The sequence below is a fragment of the Aythya ferina genome (assembly GCF_964211825.1).
Source record: "Aythya ferina genome assembly, chromosome: 8".
In the NCBI taxonomy this organism is placed as follows: domain Eukaryota; kingdom Metazoa; phylum Chordata; class Aves; order Anseriformes; family Anatidae; genus Aythya; species Aythya ferina.
In genome coordinates, this window is record NC_140304.1 from 7,676,559 (window position 1) to 7,702,488 (window position 25,930).

At 38.9% G+C, this 25,930-nt stretch overlaps 1 long non-coding RNA gene across 2 annotated transcripts in view; it reads right to left on the minus strand.

Moving 5' to 3' along the window:
• LOC311440426 overlaps positions 1-25,930 on the minus strand; it is a 73,138-nt gene that overhangs the window by 27,924 nt on the left and 19,284 nt on the right. The window contains exons 7-15 of one of the 2 annotated variants that reach the window (XR_014695401.1): positions 25,554-25,662; positions 22,613-22,736; positions 20,374-20,472; positions 15,396-15,610; positions 13,144-13,310; positions 10,879-10,955; positions 8,196-8,248; positions 3,615-3,755; positions 960-1,064 (exon numbers count right to left, since the gene is read on the minus strand). This is a non-coding gene — a long non-coding RNA (uncharacterized lncRNA). Of the gene's footprint in view, positions 1-959; positions 1,065-3,614; positions 3,756-8,195; positions 8,249-10,878; positions 10,956-13,143; positions 13,311-15,395; positions 15,611-18,819; positions 18,903-20,373; positions 20,473-22,612; positions 22,737-25,553; positions 25,663-25,930 lie in introns of both variants that reach the window. The other variant, XR_014695402.1, reaches the window with a different exon arrangement.

Below are 25,930 nucleotides of genomic sequence, written 5' to 3' on the forward strand. Positions count from 1 at the left end.
TTATTCTCTGCTGTTTTGACAGGATAATTGCTTTTGATATTTGAAGAGGTTGTTTAATGATACATATTTATGCTGAACCTTTATTATTGCTTTAAGCAAACTCTGTAAGGACTGTGTTAGCTGCTCCTTTATATACTTTGCCATTTTAAGTTAAGTTGGTGCAAAGCTGGGCATTTCTAACTTTGTCTTTCTGTGAGGAGTTAAATTTGAGAATGGCAATATTAGTACATAATTCTTTCCCTTGTAAAGAGAAAGTTGGCACTTTAGCTCTGCTGAGTGTCTGACCACTAAGTGGTATTGGCATCCAAGTATCTCAGTTAGTGTCTTACATCATCCTTCACTCTTCACGTAAGCCTCAGCCTTCTTATTTTTTATTATACTGTCATTCCAGAGCTGAATGGTGCAGCTGCTCACAGGAGTAAATGGCATGCAGCCTGGCTCTTCTGCAGCAGCCATGGAAGAACCTTCTTGGGGTTAACCACTGTGAGGTAAGATGCTGGGCACATGTGCTAGAGGAGGCATAGTCCCCAGTGGAAGGAGCTGCAGACACAGATATTAGCTTGAGTTTCCAACTTCTCAAGTCCTATAAGAAACAAAGTAAATTTTTTTTTTTTTTTTTGGTGAAATGCAATGTGTGAGGAGACTTCTGAACTCAGTGACAGTCATCTTGGTAGGCACTGCCTTGTGTCACACGCCTGGAACCCCGGCAGGGTAGACATGCTAGGTCTCATGATGAATGGGACTTTGGATCAAGGCTCCATCCCTTACATTACTTGTAGTAAGAATAAATAAAGATGGAATTATAATAAAGAGAAGAGAGAGGGCAGTTCTGGGGAGCAAGTGAAACAAGCATTCAAAAAGCATGTATACAAGAACCACAAGAAAACAATGGCTAACTGTAAGCTGTGGTGGGATGGCAGAGCAGGGTCTGGGAACAAGCACAGACTCCCAGCTCTTACCTGCGGACCTGAGTAGCCCAGGCAGATGAGCTGGGAGCCCTCCCAGCCCTGGCAGTGGTGCGCTGCCTGCCAGGTCTGTGTTCCTGTGAGTGCAGCTGCCTTTGTCTGAAAGTGAAAAGAAAGTACGAGATATATCACAGGTTGGGTGGGTACAGCAGGTGATGTAGCCTGTGAGTACACACCAGCCTGAGCCCCATGAGGGTTCAATTACCTGGCAGAGTAGAGCAGGTAAATTGAACTGAAAACCCACAGACAGCAACAAAAGTAGGGCAACATCCGCACATGAAGCCTGAGCAGCTTAGCTTACACTAATGGAAAAAGGGATTTGAATAGCTAAAACCTACTACATCAAACTGAGATGAAAATACAACTCTAAGCATATATTTCTGGACTGCAAGAGGACTGGTAGAGAGGAGAAATGATATCCATCTTACTTCTGTCCTGGACAATTTGCTTTTATCCCCCATTTTTTAATAACACAGAGAGATGCTGTTATCAAATCACATCTTTTCGCATGTAAACTCAAGAACAACTGGAAACCTGGTTCCAGGCTTAGGAGTGAGATGTATATACGTACCTTCATGGCACGTATACACAGCATACACATACTTATCCCCAGCCCCCATGTTTCTCTGCTTCCAAGTATCTGTATTTCATTATGCACCCCCACAGAAAGTGATGGCAAACAACTACACGGAAAAAATAAGTTATTTAAAAAAAATCAAACCTGGTACAAGCTGTTTCTAAGAGATAAATATAAAACTGGTATTATATTTTGAACTCTCAATTAATCAAATGCTGTACATGAAAGAAGAAAGGGCAGATTCTGCTCAGATTTTTAGCTCTGTAAAAATCTGAAAAATTTGCTATTACTTTGTTCATAAGTACCACAGAAGAATCTGCCATTTTCTTGTAATGGAACTGTATGGAATAATAGAACTTTGAATTTCAGGAACTTGTTTCTCGGTGAAGATTCTCATTTCACAACTAAGATTAGCTGAACTCTTCACCCACTCCCACAAGGGAGAGGGTGCCCTGCAACTAGACAGATGGCTCCTGCAGAAGGTCAGCAGAAATGTTCATGCATACTTATTTTTGCACAATATTCATTGATTCAAACTGCTTCTGAGCCTCTCTCCCCCCTTTTTAATAGGAATTTTATCATGTTTTTAAATCTTTGCCAATATCAACGTGGCCAATTTAATTTCACACAAAAAAGTGTGGGAGCAGCAGTCTCAGTTCCCCTGGATAAACACTGGACTACGTGCTGTTTGTGTTTGACTATGTCAGCCATGAGCTCTGTAAGTATGAAGTCCTGCCAGGCAAGACATAAATCTTTTGTCAATGAAAGGGGTACATTATCAGCTTCTCAGCTGTTTCTTTTCTAAACAGCTACCTGAGGTTTAACATAAACATTCAACACAGTTACTTAAAATAAAATAAAATAATAGTAAAAGAACACTTTCTCTCATGCATTGAACATTAATGGCAAATCAGAGAGAGCAGGAATCAGTCCTCACGGCAGGTCCCAGCTCAATCTAGAAATGTGGTAGTGTACATTTGGACTTCTGAAGAGGCAGAAACTTTAATAATACTTTGGCTGTAGCACACTTCATGCCTCTGGAGTCCGTCCCTTGCAGTGAAGGTGCCAGATTAAATCCTGAGAAAACTGGGTAAAACTTTGCTAGGTTAATGAAGCAATCTCCCCAGGAATATGTTCAGTCCAAGCATGGATATTGGAAGAGAGGTATGATGAATGGGGATTCTTATTCTCAGTGAAAGTATTGTTCCCAGCTATCTTCACATCTAAAAGTATAAAGAAATTAAACTGCTGACCCACCAAAGACCAACAGCCTAAAGGTTCATGAATTTAGTAGCTCTCCATGAATCCAGTCAATCTCTATTCCATTTTCAACTCCTGTAAATGTTGAATTTGGAATTCTAGACTCACCCCTGAAGTAAAGTAGCAATTACAAAACCCACAGAACTGTGGGGAGTACAGAGCAAACGGGATCCACATTGAGATATGGCTTCTAGCCATTGGGTTCTCTAAAGAGCTTGCTGAGAGCTTTACCAAGCCATGCTGGGTACAGAGAGTCAACTGTGCAGGCTTAAGGCACACAAAGGAAAATAGCATGCAACATGCCAAAATACAGAATTGTGCCTTAATCACAGATTTCAAATTTGGATCTAAATGTATTCAAAGCTTGGGAGCAACATCACTAAAGAAGGCTGGAGAGGGACCATGTTTTCAGGGGGTACCCTTCTTTATGTTTGCTAAGACCTGTGCTTTTTCCCTGATGCCTAAGAAGTCTGATACAAGTATGACGAAAACGATGGATTATTGTCCTGCTCTAAGGTGCTAGTATCACCCATGCCTCCTCCCAGGTAAACAACCCATCCCTAATTACTTTTTCCCAATACTCCCAGTTTTGTTACCTCCATACACAACTTTGGTATTTGACACCACTGCAAGGGGAGCTAACCCTGGTGGTATGTGCTAGGCACTGTTGGCCATATACTATCCCACTCCCCAAAACATCTCCAATGCTCACTCTTGGATTTCTGTGAAATTTGATTGTTTCTCGCAGAATGTCTCCTTAAACACCTGTGTAATTTCTCTCAAAACCATCTTGAAATGTGCTGGCTTCTTACCCTGGGATCTGTCATCCTGTTCGGTTCAGGGCACCTCAGGCCTCCATCACCTGCCTGCAGCCCTGGGAGTCAGCATTGCAACCTCAGTCTGCTGGCATGGGAGAGAAAGGTATGTATTCTGCTGGGACTAAGCAATCGTAACTGCAATAAATAAAAAGTAAAACTTATAAAGTTTGTGGATTGAAAGTGACAGCCTTTTCTCATGCTGATTAGTTTTTGATCACTTATGGAATGAGTTATTAAGCGGCAGAAGAGGATGTGCTATGTGGTCACAAATAAAGGTAAAACCTTCAGTAAAATGAGAGCTTGAAAGGGTCATAAAGATGTTTGTGATCTGTCTATGGAACTGGAGTTAAGAAAATTACAGTTCAGGAGAAATGTCTTTGAGTGAGGAAGAACAGAAAACTAAGTAAAACCAGTGTTTGTAGGAGCTGTAGATAAGATTATATGCATTGGATTTAGAGAGGTCCTCAGAGGAAAATAAAAACATCTCAGTGTAAAAACATCAGCTACAATAGCAAAGTGGATAGGCTTGCAAGCATAGGTCTTTTTATATGCAATTTGGAAAAACAAGTTATGCATACATGATTTGTTGTATTTTTGTTGTAGAAGGCCTTAACCCATTTTTATGATTTTAGGATTAATAAATGTTATCCAAGTCAAGCATAAAACAAGCAGCACCTCATTCAGCACACTCACTGGAATTTCCAGTGTATTTATCATTTTCTACTGGGATCGTGGTTATAGCAATGATTAGAAAACAATATGGCAGGAAACTCTTGATGTTAAACATTCGAGTTATGTATCACAGATTGTCTCAAATTCTCTGACTTTTTAGATTTAAATCTTTTCAAAGTTCTCCTGAAGCTTTTGGCACGTTTTCTGCAAGATATGTACAAGAGAGACAGAAGAGTCATGGAGGACTCTTGCTTTCTGTTATTGTTTAAATGCTGATGTTTAAGGTTTAAATTTACAGAGAACAAATCATTCTACATCAAAACTAAGGTGTTGCATGTTTATTTACAGACCAAGCTCCAGTAGTAATGTGCATTTGTCATGGAAACTGATTTGAATTTAATTCTAAACCCTGTTTTGCACCAGGAAAATGTGAGTTTCATTTTACTCGTCTCTGTTTTCAATTATAATTTGACAAAAGAAATAACTGCATTACCTATTTGATTTGCCAGAACTTTATCCCAGCACCACCTGTTGAGCCCTCGGCACTCGAATCCTGACATATAGCAGAGAACAAAATTATGTGGTTGGCATACTAACTAGTAAGGATGCCAACAAAAGCATAATATAGCCTTTGTACTCAAAGTACAACAAAATATATATTAAGCTACCAACTGCAAAGGTTTAAGAAAGCCACATTTAATTATACATGAACATATCTTTCCAACAAATAATTCAGTAGAAAAATGGTATGGAAGTTAGAAAGGACCCCTTTTGTATGATTTGCTTTGGTAAATACTGCAAGCATAAAATAAATAAAGTTTCACAATACCGTAGTAGATTTACATTAGAGATGGCAAGAAGATAGCCAGCTAGTTTATACAAATAGATGGGTTCAATGCTATCAGCTTCTCAGTTTAAACAAAATGCCCCATGTTCATTTCTAGTGGGGGAGCTGATTAGCACAGCCCTGGTCTCCCAGGAAGGTAGAAGAAGGGGCTCTCAGCACTAGCCCTGACCAACACCTCTCTTCTGCCAGCGACTGGGACCAAAGGAACAAGGATCAACTGTGCCTCTGAGACTGTGTCTCTTTGCCACAAAAGTCATCACGATTGCTTTCCTGGCACCAGAACTCTTCTGACCCGAGGTCTACACAAAAGAGGGGGTAGAACTTGAAAGGAGATAGGATGGGCCAGTAGGGATGAGGCAATAATCACTGCTCCCCAGTTCTGCAGAGGTCAGAGGAGCTCTGTGCTGAGAGCTGTGTCTGAGGGGTCTCTAAAGTCCCCTCATGTCAGGGGGCTCATGGACTCAGCCCCTGTAGGAATGGGCTTTTAACCAGGATGTGAAGATGATGGGTTCAGTTTTCCAGGGCCCTGACCTTCCTGTGATCTTTCCCAGACAACAGCTGCATCTGCCCCTGGGATGGGCTTTATTTCCCCAGAGTTTGTCCAGAAATAAGAGTGAGATCACTACAGACTTCATAAGGGAGTGTTTTTAAGTACTGATGACAATTACAATTTACAGATTTTTGTCACCCTCAAAAGCCTAAGAACAAATTAAATCTGGAAATTTGACTGTAGCATTGCTACTTCAAAGAGACGGTTGGCCAGAAAAATGACTTTGGATGGAAATGAGAATGTCCCAAGGTAGGAAAAATGAAGAATGGAGTCTTGCTCCTGCTCACCCAGAAATCACCACAACTCCCTTCATACAGAACCAAGGATGAGGACAGGGTGAGGCAGTAAAAGCTAACTGACACACAGGGGAGGGAAAAGAAGTTTGGGAAGCATGAAGACAGGTTAATTGCCAGTTTTCCAGTATTGCAGCAATTCTCCTGATGCATCTGTGCAGGGCTGAGCACAAAGTTTTTGATGTCAGGTAAGGCTTGCGTCAATATTAGAGTATAAAGTATAAATGAAAGACCACTAAAACTTTGCATAAGAAATCAAAATGCTGTAAGTTAAATAAAATATCTAGAAAATCTTTGAGAGAATTCATTGTTGAGACAATGAAGGATAGCTTTAAAATAGCTTGGAAAAAAATAACTAGCTTTGCAAACAAGAAAAAAAAACAAAAACAAAAAACATACAAACGAAAAAAACCAGCCGTAAATCACAAAGTAACCAAAGGATTTTACTTACTAAAGCAACTTTTGCACTCTAAGCTATTTAGCTATTATCACCTAAATGGATGAAATATCTCCTGCTACCTGTTGGCTGTCACCAGGCACCATGTTCTGACATACAATTATTGAACAGTATATCAAGAAAGTTTAATGAGTGAGAAAAAAACTCCAAGAGAAGGTGGAACATTTCAAATTGTATCCAGAAATCTGTAGAATAATTTTGCATGTGAATTAGTTTCTTACTAACGTATTGCAGTAACCAGCATTCAGCACAGATGGTGGAATCTCTGCCTTTTGAGGGTTCAACCTGACTGGACACAGCCATGAGCAACCTGATGCAATGAGACCCCTTTTGAGCAGGTGTTGGACCAGATAACCTCCAGAGGTCCTGTGCAGCCCAAATTATTCTGTGATTCTAAAACTGAACTAAAGATATCAGATTTTTTCCCTTAGAGATATTATTAAGTTAAAAGTAATGGAAATGCAACTTTATTTCTTAGTTACTTCAAGGTTGGAATTATGTATTTACTAATAATAATTGTTTATAAATTATATCTTTGTAATCCATAAATGGTTACTACTACTGCACAATGGGTGCTAATGGTGTAATCCCAATTAGACAATAAGAAATAATTTGCTAAAACTCTAAAATGCTGCCTTGAAACTTAGACCAATATCTTAATTATTCCACACTGAAAATGTAAAATGACAATTGTTAATGAGAAAAACTTCTCAACAAAGTTGTAATAGCAACTGTAAAACACTTGCTAAGAGATAGACCACATTTAGGAAAGCCAAATCTAGTTGATCTTACCTTCTCAATTCCAAATATCCTTTGTGGTAACTACATTTCATTTAGGAAAATAAGACTACAGGAAGTACACACATGGCAGGTAGTTTGGCATCTGCCACTTCCAGATTTCTCAGACATCTAGCAGCCAAGAAAATGTTCCAGCATTTAATTAATTTCAGATAGCTGATCCCGTATAAACTTTACTCTTGATGAAGTCTTTAGATGAAATATCTGGATGGTGTTCCAGTAGGGCACTAAATAAACCTCTTATAACAGAATCCCTCATCTTCTCCTATTTTTTCCCTTGTTCAAAATAACTACAAATTCTGAAATCAAGTCAGGGAGCTTTGATAATGTTTCTCATAAACCGTTAAGAAAACTCATTCCAGAAAAGCACGGCATTGTTTATTGCCTTCTTTGGTATCTCCAATAGATAGAACTCCTCCCCCCCCCCCACCCCCTTTTTTTTTTTTCTCTCCTCCTTTTCAAGTAGCCTTGCAAACACACTGAAAAGACACTGAAAATACTGGGACACCTCCTTGTCTGTCAGAGATGTAGGTGGATAGATCAGAGCCTGAGAGCTCCAGAAGGGACTTTTTCAGCCTCAACTGTGCTGTAAGGAATGTAATTAACCCATCTGGAATATTTTAGGATATCATTTCATCTTTAAATTGAAAATTTTGCACATAAAACAGTCCTGAAAATTGTGAAAATGTACAGATAGATTACAGGGAGCTCTGCAAAAGGCACCACCTTTTCAGGCAATCTTTGAAGTCTGCTCCAAGTCAGCCAAATACCCCAGATATGCTCAGCTCCATAGTCTTTCAGCAGGTTATTGCTTCTAGTCCCATGTATCATTATGTAAGGTGGGATTCACTATTGAATTTAATTCCATTTAAATCTGCACCACTTTGGAGAATTAATAATTCTGGAACTAAATATAAATGTTTCTCATATTGAGTACTCTGATAGCACATGCACTTACTTTAGTAGAAACCTGTGATCCCGGGAATCCTTTCACTTTAAGCTTGAGTTTGCCTGTCAATGAAGGTGACTGAGGTCAGCTGGCTTAAAATGACTAATCTATAATCTACACTTCCTGAAGGGATAAGTAAATCCAAAGAGAGAGTCTCATAAATTCTTAGAGAGATCTTGGTATCATAAAAATAGATATAACAACACTCAAAATTTGTCCTCTGTCTTGACACAGAGGAATCACAATCAGTTTTGGTGAAGTTCCTCAATAGGAGATACTTCTCAATGTGCTTTTGAGCAGCCTGCACCCTCCTTTTCTCATGACAACTTGTCATTGATCCTTCTGCCAGCTTCCATTGATAGTGAGGTACCACAGCTGGGCAATAGCACATGCGAAATAATAGATGTGGGAGAGAAAAAGAGCAAGGTGTGTTTCCATGCTTCCCCATCTACTTCACTGCATCTCCTCCTTTACATCATCATTTGTGAAGATGCTTCTGCAGAACTGCCTTGGGGGGATGCCGGGCACAGGCAAGTGTTTTTATAGAAAAATCCCAACATTTGAATAGGATTCTCTAAAAGCTTCTCTAGGAGCTAATGTATTTAGGAATTAATCTTGGTATACTTTTTTTTTTTTTTTTTTGATCTAGCTATTAAAGAAGAGTAATCAAGAGTAATATTCGCTATTGCATTCTACAGAGTCTTTGCTCGAACTTGTCCTGTTCTGCTTCCTGCCCATCATAATCACATCGTTTCTCCTGCAACCTGAGCCCTTCTCAGTTCTGGAAACTGGTTGAGATTCACCCAATACTGCTTCCCAACAGAAAGCGATTTCCTGTCTCAAATGACTAAACTGTTGCATTTAGAAGAGAAGGAATTTAATTTCACTGTCATCCTCTGAGCTAACAAGATGATTCATTGGTTTGCATACGTACTGAAGGCTGCCAGTGAGGAGCATGCTTTGGTAAGGGGCACTAAAAAGGGTGATGATTTCATTTGGCAGCACCTAGTAGTGACTGTTTACACTGGCACTTACCCATTTAGGCAGCTATGTAGACTAGGCAACTTAAGAAACAGGCATGAAATTATTACCTCAAATTGTCTTCAAAGACTTGTCTTGATTTATGATTGTCTTAGAATACATAAACACATTTTACCACAATGACTTTACCCGTTTCAAGGAATACCCAATACACAAGGGATTTTTTCCCTTCGTATGGCTGTAAAAACAAAACCACCATGGCTCTTGCCAAACTTGCTCAAAGTTTACATGGATTTGGTTGGACAAATGTGGTGGAAAACTATATCCAATGTTTTGAGTCCTGGCCCATTCACCTCCTTATATCTCAGTAGTGCCTCTTCCAAATTTTAATGCAGATTTCTGACTGAAGTTTGTTTTTGTTTGAATTACAATATTTAAAAATTAGACTATATGAAATAGGATGTCATTTTGGCTCTGTAAAATGCAGCTCTTCCTGATTTTTCTTTTTTTTTTCCTAATTGGAAACAGTAGCCAGTGATTTCTGCTCTGCTTTTCTTGGATGATGCTCTTTTAGGGTTATCCATTACCTGTAGGCGCAGTTGTTCCTCACATACTATTGAAATAGATCATCCCGTGACGGAGGTGGAGGTGATGCAATGTTATACTCATGGCATCTGGTAGAGTGGCAAAAAAACATGGGTCGCATCCTGTCCAACTACCAACTTTGCTAAATTTCTGTGTGTCGAGTACCTGACTGAAATCACTGGGGTGCTGTGCTGGCCTTTGTGGTGGATTGTGATGTGTGTTATTTTCAAGAACTATACAGTAACGGAGAAATTCATGCTTCCCCTTAAGTCTCAGGGTGATACAGAAGAAGGGAAAATAACTTTTTCCCAGCAATTAAAACATACATTTAAAGATCATGTTATTGTGCGTGTTTATAAACAAGCACAATTTCAGTGTTTGTTTGTTTGTTTTTCAGTGTCTTTGGAAACAATCGCAACATAAATAATCGTCTGGAAGGAAAGACTGCAGACAGGAAGCTCAGAAGTTTGCTCGGTTGTTTTTGGCACTCCTGATTCTTCAGTGCGGGCTTCCCGGCCTGGTGGTAGGTGCGGGGCGGTGTCAGCAGTGTCACCGGCTGTTCCCGGCCCCAGGACCGGAGCCGAGGCCGGGTCGGGCTGCGGCAGCCGCCGGCGGAGGGGAGCGGAGCAGAGTCCCCCGGAGCAGCAGCGGGAGCGCTCGGCCCGCCCCGAGCCCAGCAGAGGGCGCTGCAACACCGCGCCTGCTGCCGCCAGCTGGGGGGTTAGTAGTTGTCATTATTTTTAGTCAAAGGACTATCATATTTAGTCAAATATCGCCATTCTTGCACTTTTCACACAGTTGCGGATGAAGATGGTCTGTCCAAAAAGCCTGTCCAAAAAAAAGGCTTTGCATTTCAGCAGTTTAAATCTTTTTGTGCCTTTCCTCTCAATTTTTTTCCCCCTTCAGCTGAGAACTTTTCTCTTGCTCAACTTCAGGGCCGCACTGGGCAGAAGGCGTAAGCAGCTGTCGCACAGGCTATGAGGGGCACGCATTATCCCCTGGAAAGCTGGAAAGTCATAAGACTTTCTGTGTCTTGCCCAAAGCTTGGAACCTAGCACGGGTATTTCTAAAACCTCTTCCTGCCATATCTCCACCCGCAGAGAGGAAAGTAAATTGCTTTTATTACCTGGTGATTCTTCCTCTGTGGATGTGTTTCATACTGTGTCATCTCCAGTGCTCCTCTGAACTTTGTTTCATAAATACCTACGTAAAAAACAAACAACAAACAAACAGCACATGCAGAAACCCCTGGGTGCATTTATATTATTTCTCTACTCTTGGATTCCTTAATATGAAATAAACTGAATCAACCAATGTGTTTTACCTTCCTATGCTTAAAACAATAATGAAATATGACAGTTTATGGCTTTTCTCCTCTGGATGGCAGTAACTCCTGCTTAAACGTTCATGACCCATGACTGCAATATCCCACAGCAAGGGATTTCCTTTTCTTTGTCAGTGTACGATCCAAAAGAAACATTTAATTTCATCCGTTCCATTTTTTTTTTTTTTTTTAAATCTAAATTTGAAAGCTAAGTAAGCTTTCAGATCAGGAATCTGTTTAATGTAAAAAAACAAATTGCATGAGCTCAATATATGAAAACAGAACAGGAATCAGAAGAAAGGAATTGATGCTGGGTATTTCTAGCTATTTGTATCTGAATACACATTTCATAAAAATTAAAAAACGTTCCTGAAAAAATCAAATTCCTTGGCATTAGACACTAAAGCAGTACAAAAGATACAAAAACGTACTGGTCTGAGAGAGTGCTATAACACCTGCCACTTTAAAATGTTCTCATTGTAACAGGGCACATCTGGATTTCTGGACTGCTCATTGCAACGTGAAATTTTGAAACAGAAAATACATACAGTAAAGGTAATTTCCAAACGCCCACTGAGCAGACATGTAAGTTAGTTTAAACAAGAGAGACAAGAGGGAATTTAAGCCATCCTCCCTCCACAGCTGACCAAATAACACTTTTTCAGTACCGAAGTGACGTTTACGTGTAGGACTGGAGTCCAGGACTAGGTGCATTGCCTCGTAGGGCTGGTGAAAGTGATGCAGTTCAGAGCAACAATTCCCAAAGATGAGATCCTGCATTTATATGACCGAGCCCACACTCCAGGCAGGACCCAAGTCCCTTCACATCCTCCCACTGACACTGGGTGGCTGAGGTCTGTCCTTCAGATAGCCAGAATGATTTCTGGGGCTCTCCAGCTGCCGGCTCAGCAATAGCCACCAGTGAGGCTCAGTGGCGTGAGCTCTGCTTTCCGAAGTCACAGAGGTGCACTGGAATTGTTTTGCTCCCAGCCAAATTATGCGTTGGCTTTACTTTGAAATTCTGCCTTGGCAGCTAGCTTCATCGATGCTACATCACTTTATCATACTCTGTATCCTAATGGATATCGCTATAGGAGGGAAAAAGTATTTGACCCTATACGAGCATTCAGTTCTTGGCCTGTAGGCTGAGATGGGCTGTGACGGTCTAAGAGTGTTTTTAAGAGGTGGGCATAACATGAGCAAAACTTTACCATCTCTTTTTAATACCTTATCTGTTTTCCCATAGAGAAAAAAACCTGGTTTGTATAACTGAGAAAAACCTTACTAACCCCATCTTTTCAGTGGAAAAAAAAATGGCACATTTTGCAAGTTTATGTTATTTTTCTAGAATCAATGCACTGTTTACATTCTCCCCCCAAATTGCTAGTGCTCAGAAAAGCCACTTATTTATACTGTTGCGTTTCTAGTACTATTGTCCTGATCTTCAATAACACAGTAAGGTTTTGTCCATTCGGCTACTTTTCCTACATTAGTAGGGAAACAAAACAGTTTTGTGTAAACAAGCCTGTCCCATAAAGGGTCCTACCTAAGAACTGGAAGTCTTCTGGTAACAGAAACATCAGCTTAGCGCTGAAACAATCTCCTTCAGGAAAGCACTGTGTCTCCTGGGATTCTTTAATATGTAAGGGAGCAAATTTTGTTACTGTCCTCCTGGAAAAAGAATGGCACCTACTTGCTGATGTGAATCCAGCTCCAGAGTGTGGAAGGCAACAGAGAATCAGCAGCAGAGCGACTCGGCCCTCTCCTGTCTGATGGTCTAAGGTAATTTACATTGGCAGCATAGCAGAGGTGCTCAATAGGCTTTAAAGACTGAAGATATCACTGGGAGATAAACTGCAAGTAACTCTAAGCTACTGCCCTGGCCTTATTTATTTATTTATTTATTTATTTATTTTTTTGAATGCCAGAAAACCTGAAAAATAATAACGAGGGTGCAACCAAGAAGGTGATATTAAAGCTTGCCACAAAGCTCAACTTTCAGCCTTTCAAGAGATGAAAAAAGGTAAATAAATCATCTGTTACAGCAGTTTTACTGCAGGTCCATACCTTTGAGATTCCCTGATCTGCCGCAAAATTTTCTCTGAAGACTTCATTAAGTTCTGGTCCTGGCACCAGTTTGTCAGCAAATGACAAAGCACTCTGAGACACCTTCCCCAAACGTTCCTCTAAAGCACATCTGTGAGTGCCCGTTACTGTTCATACTGACTTCTGAGCTTAAAAAAGCAAAGAAACAAACAAACAAACCAACAAAAATCCAAGTAAAGAGAAGATATATGAATGTTGGCATATAGAAGTTCTTTCCTGTCCTATCAAACATAGCTCCCTCTCCCCACTTCAATGCATTAGTTTGCCTCCCTTCATTCTGGTAGCAGGTGAAAAAACGACAGACGTAAGTAAAAATATTAAATGGATGAAATGGTCACCTGCAGATTTATTTTTCCTGTATAATTTTCTAGGCATATCACAGAATCACAGAATTGAAGGGGTTGGAAGGGACCTCAAAAGATCACTGGGTCCAACCCCCCTGCCAAAGCAGGTTCCTTAGAGCAGGCTGCCCAGGAATATGATTATATTTGATATATATATGTTTGTGTGTATATTTATATACATACACACATATATATAATATATATGAATGTGATTATGAATATGATAGGCATATGATTTGTCTGAAACATGGGAAGGAGGTTTCTACCATATAAAACATAGCTGGGCTACGTAAATCTCTCAGAAAACACAAGTTGCCTTATGAGTGATTGAACAGCATTCTGTACAGTCACTTTTTTGAAAAAGATGTGATTCATTAACCTCTTCTTTCCTTTAACTCCAGGGTCTGTACCCATTTTCTAGACGGTGATATGTACATGTACAGGGAGAACACATGCAACAATACATAGTTTCATTATTTGTATAATATAAATTATATTATTCATCTTCCTGAAAGACTAAAATGGAGGCCAATGGAAAACAAAACGCTTTCCCGCAGGGTGCCACTGTGACAGCTGAGGTCAGGAGAAGAGAAGGCATGGAGAACGTTTCAGGCTGAGGTCCAAAGTCGAGAAATTTCAGGTTTATTGTGAGGACAGAAGAGCACTGTGCACTTGAATTTCTATCTCTTGGCACTATAACTAGAGACATCTAGTCAGAAGGTTGTAACTAGAGCTCAGCTTGAAAGGAGATTTCAAACAGATTGCAAATTCCTTTTCATTACTCCTAAACTAAACTCCTAAATTAAGTGAGATTATCTGAAAGGCTTATTTTTGAATCCTGAGTCACTCTTTAAATTATGAGTTATGGGATATGATCATTTTGAATTATAATTTAGAAAAATATGTATGGGATTTGTGCTAGCAGACCTAATGTCAGAAGTTACAGAATTGCCAGTAGTTTGTCCAGAAAAACACTCGCACTTGGCTTGTTTTAAAATAAAGAAAAATAATTCAAAAATCTGCTTGGGACGGCAGTCCTGTCTCCCAGACTGGAGATGTTTTGCACCCCTAGAACAGAACTTAACAGCAAGATGACTTGTTCTCTGTCTAAGAAATGTGATGTTTTTTTGAAATGTTTCTTCCTACTTCCCCAAACTAATTAGCAAGAACAGAAGTCCAGAGCCATCCGCTTTCTTGCTTTCTCATGCAAATGCTGTGGTTGTGGAGTCTTACAGCACAGTCTTCTTGCTTGGAAGGAGGGTAGGCTTTCCCCTTCAGTGCTAGGATAATATTGAACACCCTTTCTATTAAGTGCCACATGTGTTATTGAGTTCTCTGCAATGTTATATGAAAAGACAACACAAATAATATTAATCACTGTTACTACTACTTTCAGGTTTATTTCATCTGAGCAAGGTCTCTTGTTGGCTTATCTTTATGTGCAACATCAACATGCTGATTCTACCTTCAGGAATCAAAGAAAAGAAATTCATCTGCATGGGATATGCCACTTGTTTTTAAGAGTTATTTCTTAAAAAAAAAAAAAAAAAAAAGCCTACGGGTTGCTGGAGTTTCCCAAGGCAGACTTGTCATTGTTGATAATGCATTAATCACAATACATCAGCATGCCACAGAAAGAGATTTTCCAGGGTTGGCTATGCCTTTTGTATAGCACTAAGCAAGAATGACTAAGGCATAAAAGGGCATACTGTGGTGAGGCACATTTGTGAGTGAGGAGTGCAAGGGCAGAGAAGACACATGTAAAACTAACACCTTCTGCAAGCCATGAAGAAGTTAGCAAGAAAAGAAGTATAAAAGGGAAAGCAATTAGAGGCATGTACAGAGAACAGGCAGGCATCCAAAAATTACCTGTAAACAAGGCTGGGAAAAGTCTGAAGGATCCAGAAGAAAGAAACCCTTTTTCATGTGATAGCTGCAGAGATCTGGTTATTTCAATGTCCATGGGCTCCCTTGTGCTGAAGCTGCTGAATCTGAAGAATTTATTGCAGAACAATCTGAGCAGTATCTTGAATCTTGAAACTCAGTTTCACACAATTAAACTACAGCACCTCAATGGTCAAGGGCTATAAGCAAAAGGAAAGGACAGACTCAATTTGCAAGAAGTATATGTCCTGTGGTTAAAGTCCAACTTGTATTTAAATTCATTTGCAAACTGGTTTCTTTGCAAATCAGTAATATACAATATTCCCCTCTACTCCTAGCCTCCCCACTTATACTGTATGTACCTACACTATCTATCCGGTTTGATTTCCTTTGCTCTGCTTCCTACTGTATTCTATATGTTAAGGTCCCAAAGGAGCCTTCAAATTTACAAAACAGTCCCTGATATAGTTGAGTTGTAGTGCTACTTTTCTGTGAAACTCTAATTCATAATTTTTTCTATGACACCTCAGTTTTTTATGCACAAAGACCCCTCCTTCTCAGGTTGGTGTACATGCTGGGGTGTTCTGAATTGCACCCAGGTGATCAAGGTCTCAAGAAGCCATTTCAAAGGTCAAAAATTGCCAAGGTTCTCAACTAAGGGGCCTGCCAACTCTTTGCTTCAGTAACCATTTAATCTAAGGGGGTAGGGGCTGCTTTAGCAATCTAATGTCATCCATCAACTGCCTTTTAAGACGTATCTGAGAGCTAATCTGCATTCTACAAAGCAGCTGCAAAAAAGGACCAGTGATGCTAAATCACAGATCAACAAGCCTTTAGTGTATCCGACACACACTTTTCTTAGATTTTATCCAAGATGAAAGGTGGGGTGTTTTTTTTTTTTTGGTCATCTTTGTTGGCAGTACAGAAGAAAGAATGTCATTTTGCATGAGTTACAGAAATACTCCCTTTTGACGGATGGGAGTTGTTTGCTTTAAGCAAACTACATAAGATTTACATAATAAGAATTAATACAGGAGGGTTTTTTTAATCAAAAGTAAAAGGTTGTTTTTGATTTCACATCCTTAAATAGCATTAAGCCAAACTGTCTAATGGCTAATGAATAATAATAATAGGAATAAATATGCCTTGTGTGTGATCCCCTGCTGAAACCTTGGATCAGTTATACCATTTGGGAAGAGACAATTGCAGTTGAACATTATGCACAAGACTTATCCCCACTTCACTTCTGATCTGGCCTATTTTCCTGTCTTCTCATTCTCAGAATCTAGATAGTGTGGTTCATTGAAGATAACACCTGAAAGGTCTTCCAAAGAGCACACGTCTGTGCATGCAAAACAAAGCAGCTCAAAGCCCTCTTTCTGGCTCACATCCCCAGAACAGACACAGAGGGGAAAAAAACCTGTCTACGACCTGGTGTTTCCTTTGCTGCATCTGTGTGTCGGTGAGTGATGGGCATGAATAGCAGGAGGGGACAGAGTATGGCTTTCAAGCTTTACAACTTAGACAGGCTGCCTCCAACAGGTAAGTGAAATGAAGGAAGAATGGGCCTCTTTTTATATTGATAAATCCAGCCTACTTGTGAGCATTCTTGAAAGTGTGCAAAGTTCTGATAAGAGTTTTAGCAAGCATGTATTACATCAACTGGCTGCTACACCAGCCCTCTAATCAGCTGTTTTTCCTAGCAACAGTACCTAGACAATAAGCTCACGTCTATTGAAGAAGCACTTCGCTGTCAGCGAAGATGTTGTTACAGTAATTCATGCTTGAGACCAGGTGTACAACCAGAAGGACAGCCAGGCCCGCAGGTTTAAATATGCTCAGATGCTGAGGGAACTGGGAATCTTTTAAAAATCGTCAGTTCTGCGTATCTGAGAGTCCCTCCTCGTGAGGAAGAAAATGTATTTAATAAGTTAGTGGGGGAGTCAACAGAAATAACTGTTAATAATTAAACACAAGCCTGTGAGAAATGCCCTTTCCAGATGCTCTTTTTTAATACAACATGGGTTTGTAATTAAGTTTTAACAAGGTTTCTTCAGCTCTATAAGGGCTTTGCATAAAAGCTTTTGTGGAAATGCAGAGGAAAGAACTCCTGATCTAGAAAGGAGAAAAAGGCTGATGAATATAGTTTCTTTTGTTACACTGAGACTGTTTGCAATTTCTTGGATTAAACCAGGACAGACTTTGAGAGACTCCAAAGATCTGAGCATACTGAGAGACTTTGAGCATTCAGTTTTTCATCACTAGCAATATTAAAATCCCCGCATAAGATTATTCTTTGTCGTGTACTTATATAAATAAGGACTAATTCTACTTAGGAAATACAGTAGCTTGATTTAAAGGGAATTATTTCTGACCATTGAAAATGGTAACAGAACGTGTCTCACACTGAAAATAAAAGCCAGGCCATAATCTGCTCTGCCCAGAGAACAGTAACGTATGTTGCAATCCATATCTGTGCACCTCATCTGAAAGAAATCTGATGAGTTTTCCTGAGGCTATTCTGGGATAATTGTATCTTTGTCCATTATAAATTCACTTATATTTTTATAAGCAAAGCAAGGGTCCCATTGGCACTATTAGAAATAATCCCTTAAGAGTTTTCCAAAGATATGTCTTGCTTAACTTCAACAGGGAGTTAACTAAACACTCTACAGAAATTTTATTTTTCCTCATAAGCAACAATAGATCCCTGTAAATGTAAAGCAAGTCATACACAATCAAATATGCTGGCATAGAAGTAGTCATGCTCTCACTCCTATAAAAAGTAAGTAAATGGTGCCAATAAAGACATGCCAACATGTAAGAATAAACCTTTTGTTTTAAAGTGTATATAACTAAAGAACATTTTATAAGCTTTTAAAAATTCATTAAGACTCAGGCCTTGGCTGTTTGGAAAGCTTTCTCAGTGACTGGATCACCAGAAGACTATTTGGGGTGAATTCTGAGTTTTCATGTATAGAGGCCACAGAGCAAGAAATAGCTCAGTTTACTTGAAACTGAGTTCTGTACTCATTAAGTTGTCATAGAGAATAGAAATAAATTGTCCTCGCCTGTCCTTTCCATGCAACCCTATCCGCTGTAGCTACAACCAGGGAAGAGTAGTTTTTCCATCTACACCCTGAGCTTCTTTTTGCTGTCTTGGGCTCACTCCAGGGGTGCAGGGAACTTTCACAAGTTTCCTGAAGTACTGCTTACTGGCTTCTTACAAATTTATACAGAGAATGTAATGGCTAATGCGTCTGTGGTTATCTACAAAACTAATGAGTATTTTTTCACCTAGGAAGTATAAAAATGTTTTATTACAATAGAAAGCTGTCATATGAAATTCACATGACAGCTGTTAAAGTGGAAGTGTTGTAGGAATTACCACGTAGGAACAGCTCAGTACCCCATCTAATGTGATATCCTCTCTCCCGGTGCAATCAGCCGCAAACATCTCAAAGAGTGGGCAGGCAGTCCTCAGGACATGGGCTAAAAAAACAGCAACAATATTTGGATCCATATACAAATTTTCCCAGAGAGCACTGGAGTACATATTTCAGCACAGTCTTGGTGTTTTTAACACTAAAGAAGGTGCAGTCACGCACAGAGGAGATCTCCTAGCTTACATACTCACGCACAAACATTTTCTACACTTTAGAGTTAGGCAAACTTTGTAAGGTAATTAAGGGCTTGGGAATCGCTCCTTTACTGTACAATGAACTTGCATGCAATACATCCCAGTCATTACAAGTAACTGAGATGTCTAAACTGCAATGGTGCTCACAGCTGGGCTTGTTCTAGGAGATAACTGTGTTACAGAAGCAGCCCTGCCCTTTTTCTGAAGACTTTCAACCTGGCAAAGCTGGGATGTTGCATGAGGCAAGACAAAGACTAACATCATCACTTGCAAATGATGACACAGGATAGAAAGGTGCTTCTGCACCTTAAATTTAACTGAAATAAATGCAAGTTTAAGCTGCCACTCCTACAGTTAGACTCATATGGTTCTTCCAAGGTGCCTGTTTGTACCAAGTGTAAATGTACAATACTATGATTTAATTTTGAAACTGATTTACAAATAATAAAAAGAATTGCATCAGTCAAATTTGTACCCTTTTATTTAGTATCAGTAAAAGTGCATAAACTATGCAATACCTAGATGTGTTTGCCAAGCCATCTGAAGGATGTTTATTAATATAAAAAAGGTGAGTGTATTGCCTTTGGTAGACAGTTCACTACTTTATGAGTTAAGCAACAGTTGTTTCAGAAAATCAAACAAAACCCATGACTGCTTCCTTCATTTTCTGACCATCTGCATCCCTTTGGAATATTCACATAAAGATGACATATTTGAAAAGTTTTTTTTTTTTTTTTTTTTTTTTTTTTTTTTTTAACAGAAACATTTAATTCTCATTCACAGTTTACTGTGAACAAAAACTTCAACACTTCTAAGAAATTATAAAAGAAAGTGATGAGCACATAAGATTCTTGCTACATCTGTTATGGAGCAGAAAAAAACTCCACAGAATCCTAGAAGCCTGGGGAGAGGAACAGAGAAACTGGAGGAAAGAGCTGTATCCCAGGGACAGGTACATGTGTGACTGTGTGGCACAAGCTCTTATTCCAATAAAGCTCAGAGTACTCTGTAATGAGACAGTAAATGAAGCACAGGCTATACCTTCCTAGGAAGAAAATTTCAGAAAACTCCATTGAATATTTTCCTTCTGAAAGACTTTTTTTTTTCAGGTTGTCTAGTCATGGAGAATGATCTAAGCTAGGATGTCTCACTACCACTAAATGAGCATAACATGTCGCTTAACCTTCAGTGCATTAATAGTATCTGGTATCCAACTGATATGAGGCAACTCGTATTTCTAAGATGACAGAATCCTGTGGCTCAGTTGTGAGATTCCAGATTAAAAGATTTACAGACTACATAATAATTATAATAAACTCTTACCTAGATTCCAGGACTTCCTTCATAGTTTCAGTGATAGTATTTCTCTCCCTGGTATTAACTGACAGTAGGTTCATTGGCACTGTGAAATTTCTTGTTGCCCTATTTAGCAAAGACAGATTTTAGATATTTTAGTAAACAGTAATATACAGTTGCTGTATTGGCAAGGGACATGTGGATTTGTTCATCTCAGTTTTGTAGGGTGGTTATATATAACGGTGTCTAACAAACAGACCTGTGGAATCCATAGGTTTAGGGCTCTGGAGCATTCTTTTTTCCTGGGCATTCTTTGCAGTGCTAAAATCTGATAATGTGTAGTTGCATGTTAATCCACCTTGTCAGCATTTCTGAAATAATCTAGCCCAGTTGTTTTTGACCTTTTTCAATTTGCAAGCCTCTAAATGTTTTCCAGTGAAATTATGAACCCTCTCTGCACTCTGAATTTAAGCTAATGGGTAATAAATAGTCTTACTTTCCTTAGTTACTTTTCAGGGATTGCTTGGAAATGGTCCCTTGCAGTGGTTGCAAGCCAGGGGTTGAAAGCCACTTGTAATTTATGGCCAAAGTCACAGCTAGAGTAACTTGGCATAATTCCACTGATTTCAAAGGAAAATCTTTTGATGGTGTCAGCTAGAATAATGCCCAGTTTATTGGACATTAGCTGAGGAACTTCCCCTGGTTTTAGTCGTCATCTGTAGCTTTTACTGCAAATAAGACTGAGCTCCATTTCAATGTAATTATACCTCCTTTGGGAAATATTCCTTCCTTACTACCCAGACCAGAACACATCAAAAAGCCCAAGAGGAATCTTAAAAAAAATTACATAGGAAAGCCCATCAGAATATTCTTAAAATTTTAGTTTATGCTTGTTCTTAGCTATGTCCTAGATGTCTAATTTTTAAGATGACTTCAATCTGCTAACACCCTTTGCCTCAGTGGCGCAGTGTAACATACATACAACACCTATATAGGCTATACAGTTAATAATATGATTTTTGCTTGGATTTCAAGTACTACTGTTCAAGTCTTGAGGTCTACTTTTAAGGTCATGGTATCAATGTCTGTGAATTGAGTTACATCAATTTACACCAGATGATCCTATGCCCAATTAAATTAAGATGCTCGAGGTTCCTCAGAAGTGCAAAGAAAATAATGTTGCAGCTTCTCCTGTAAGGGAAAAGCTCAAACACGAAGGCGGGTATTAAGAAAAGTAACAATTAGGTCTGAAATGTTAATAACTGGATATCTTTTCTGAAGATAGTTAAAAGTATTTACATTTTAAAAGACAAGAAAATCTCTGAAAAATTAGAGAAAAATGGAAAATTGTCTTTTATGCTGTTACTGCCTAGCTCACTTTGCAGCTCCACCACATGACAACGAATAACTAAAGAAAACTATTATTATGCAAACCACTCTAGCACAAAAGGGTATTACATATCTGGTACAAAAGGGGATTTCTTTAAAAAGCACAGCACATTCAGTGTTTAGGGTTTGCAGTTGAAATTCATGGCCTTGCTTGCCAATATTATCATGCAGCTGGGTATTATGCTATTGCTTTACTCTGAGGGGAAAAAATCACAATAAAGATATTCAAATGGGTTCATATTAAACTGTTGTATTCTCTTATGTTGCAATATCAGTTTATAATGATTTCTGGCATCTCTTCTCTAGCACAAAGGTCACAATAAACACTAGCCATAGAGACTTCGACTGCAAACAGAAAATGCCAAAAATGCACATCTTTTGAATTAAAAATTATCATCAGAAAACAGTGTTAGGCATTATTATTAGAGAAGGCTTTTGACAATATCTTAAATTGGTGCTGTCAATAAAAAACAGGGTTAAATATATATATATATATATATTAATATTTCCAGAAATTGTTGCCTATTTAAATAAAAGCAACATCAGCTGACCAAAAACATTCCTGGTGAGTAAAAGATTAAATGTAGCCTCTCAGAAATCATAAGATGACACAAATATTTGAACTTGAATTCGGATAAGTAATATGTCTTTTCAGGGTTAAGTGCTTCCTGCTTCTTCTGTATACAGTCTTAGTCTCGTGACTATTTTGAACCACCTTACTAAGCATCAATGATTTTTCTTATATTCTTTTTAAATAATGTTTTGTAAAATTCTGTATCAAGTCACTCAGTACAAGTCAAACAATTTAAGAGGATCAGCTTAAACTTTTTTTCATTGGCTTATGCCATTTTCCTCTCTTTGGCTCTTAGATACATACATCTCTGGGCATCTTCAGCCTTGTTTGCAAGTCCGTCATGGTTTTGTGTTCTGTTTGTCCCTCTGTTGCCTGAGCATTGCCATCACAAGGCTGAATGTTATGTACTCTGTGGTGATTTAATGTACTGAAAAACAAAGGAATGGCAAAAAAAGTGAATGTTTTTGTTCTAAATGGTACGCATATCATCAGTTACTTAAATTCACTACACGTGATTCTGATTTTCTGTCTTCTTACCTTTTTCTTCTAAGAAAATTATTAAAAAATATAGTTCCAAGCTTGTGTGTCAAACACAGATCAAAAATAAATACCCACATTTTGTGGTCACCAGTTTGTCTGGTACTTATGCTCTCTACATCACTGCAGCCTGGTTAATCAAGATTCCTGCTTTCAGAAACCTAAGAAAACAAGTCTGTGTGATCAGCAATACAGCTCTGTAGGTAATGTAATATTTCCTAAATTACTGTGTACAGCAACAGGACACCATGACATAAGCCCTTTTAAAAGAGGCAGATCTTATTATCTTATTTTCTCCATTTTATTGATGGAAGATTTATTCACAGAAGCTTGGAGTAGTTCAAGGCAAAGCACCTCTTTGCAATGCCAAAGCTACTCTACCCTCATGTGGAAGATTTACACTGTTTGGATGATTTTGATGACTGACCATTGCACATAGTGCAAGCTTGTGAACTTGTGACACTGGCAGTGCTGCGTAGAACCTCCTGCTAGGCTAGCTGGAAAGTGTTAATATGCATTCCTATATAAATTATTGTTTACTCATGCTTACATTTAAGTATGAGATTTTTTTTTTCTTCTTTTTCTATTTTTAGAGAAATTGCCAAGCTTTCTGGAATAACCAGGAAAACAATACATAATGAATACAAAATGAAGAAAATGCACTAAACAATATATACTAATTGCTGGTTGTAATTAATTAGTAATTATAAGCCCCCCACCCCTTCCCCGTAGTCTCAGCTGCTACCAAATAATTTACTTTCATGAACTCGGTAAAAGCAGGCAAATTTCAAAATATCTTCATCACTATTATTTTAATTGACAGATAGGGTAAGTGGTTGTGATTACATCCAAAACTTTTATTTTTAAACTAAGAAGGGACACAAGTAGGGTCCTGTTTTTAGACTGAAAAGAGATCAGAAGCCTAACCAAAAACCTGTAGACAATACACAAAATATTTAGTCTTTATTCTCTACATGTTGGTTTCAGGCTCTTTTCAGCTGAGAGCTGATCTGATTTAACTGGCTGCAGCAGAGGGGAGCATTTATTGCTATGTTTTCTAGCATTCTTCAGTTCTAATGACAGGAAGCATGTCAGGTACTATGACAGAGTCCTGACCATTTGCAAACCCCTCGTGTGATGGCTTTCTAAGGAATTAAGTCACAGAGGCTTAACAGCATTATAGTCCTGGACATCCCTGGTTAGAAACTAAGGGGGCTTCTTGTGCTGCGCTGGTAGAATTGTACTTCTGTCTAGTGCAGCATCATTCTGAGACCAAATGCTCTTCCTGCTCTTATTTAAACTGTATCTGCCTTACACTTTTTGTCTCAAAATACCCTTCAAAATACATGTATTTCTTCAGATTGTCTAGACTGTGTTATTAAAATGTCTTGCTTAATCTCTGTTAATCATTGTAAATTCTGCTGAAATGTGAGGGTCAGTTCTTACAAAATACTATGTTGTGATAAAAATACTGTGGAACTGTGAAAGTACTGTCCCACCATACTGTTCCACAAGCTGAAATTGACCATAAGCTTAAAACCAGGACACACAAGTGAACAGTGTAGCTTTTCCTTCAGTTAACCCGTCAGCATGGCTTCAGAACAAGGTTTTAAAATAGCACTATCTAAAAAAATAATGATGTTATGAATCACCACTTCTTACAAGACCTTTTGAGGCTCTCCCTTTTCCTGCTTGTAAATCCTTAGTCTTTGCATTAAAATTTTCTCAGACAGGAAAACAATAACAATTGATTTACATGGACAAAAGCAGCTTTTCTCAGTTTTCAGTCCAGCTTCCTCTGAGATCTCATTGACCTTCAAAGTTCAATTTCTTCCAAGAAAGTTTTCTTTGGGACTAATAGCCTTCAGCATCAAATCACTGTTGAGTGCTACAGCCATTTTCAGTGCTATAACTAAGGCTGTATTAGCATTTCCACATAAACTCTTATTTTCAGAGATTTATAGCTTGCCTACAAAAATATAGTTTTACGCTGAAACTTGGCAAAAAAAAAAAAAAAGCTCAGTATGGGAGTGATTTTACTTTTTATTTTGGGAAATTTACACAAATCTGTGGGTGTTTTTAGACTGTTTTTAGACTTCAAAAGAGACCTTGACTTGCTATCTACACCCTATTGGTGCCTTGGAGAAATCCCAGCCTGGCTTTCTAAGATTACAGATCTACTGATAAATTATGTAAGGGCAATAAAAACTCCATGAAAGGAGTTTTCAAATGGTGATTCCCTATACTAAAGATTCCCAGACTGAATCTAGTCACTTATTCTCTAGAAGACATTTTAATCACTAGAAAATTCCAAGACTTATTTGAAGATTTTAGCCAGCCATGCTAACATGTGATACCAACAAAGTGCTCTGCAGTAAACAAAGAAGTCTGATATTTCTGTTACATCCTCATGCAGACTAACTGAGCAGCATTTTGCCCCTTCTGCAGTTAGAAATGCTGATGGACTCAGGGACGAAGATGCTACTGAATACACAGAAGAGGCCCAAGAAAAACAGAGGTGAGGAGCTTGGGGAAACTGTGGCCTCCTGCCTTTTCAGGACCCATGACAGTTCCCTGGTGGCCCCGGGGCTGAGCACCAGGACATCACTGTGGCAGAGAGGAGGCAGGCACCTTTCTCTCCAGCATCATGAAATAAATCTTCATGAAAATTAGAGCCACTTACAGCAAGACAAGAAGAAATACTTACACAACTGCTCTGCACAAGCTCTTTCAGAAGAGATTTTGAGGCACCATCTGGAGGTAAAGATGACAAAACGTGGAAACATGGAGTTTCCAGTTTCCCTTATAGGTAGTTCCTGCAAAAGGGTGATTTAGTCCTGAGTCATTGCTACTAGGGATGAAAATACAAACATGACACAACACACAAACATGTTCAAGGCTACAGGCTACAAATTTAATTGCTTCAAAGAAAAACATTCTCAGCTACGATGATGACCCAGTGCAATACAATGGTTCCCATGACTACTCATTTATTCCACAACAGAAATCTGAGCAAACCAGAGACAATATCCCGTCCCCAAATCCCCCCAAACTGGTCAACAAAACTGAAAATGTCCAGGCAAT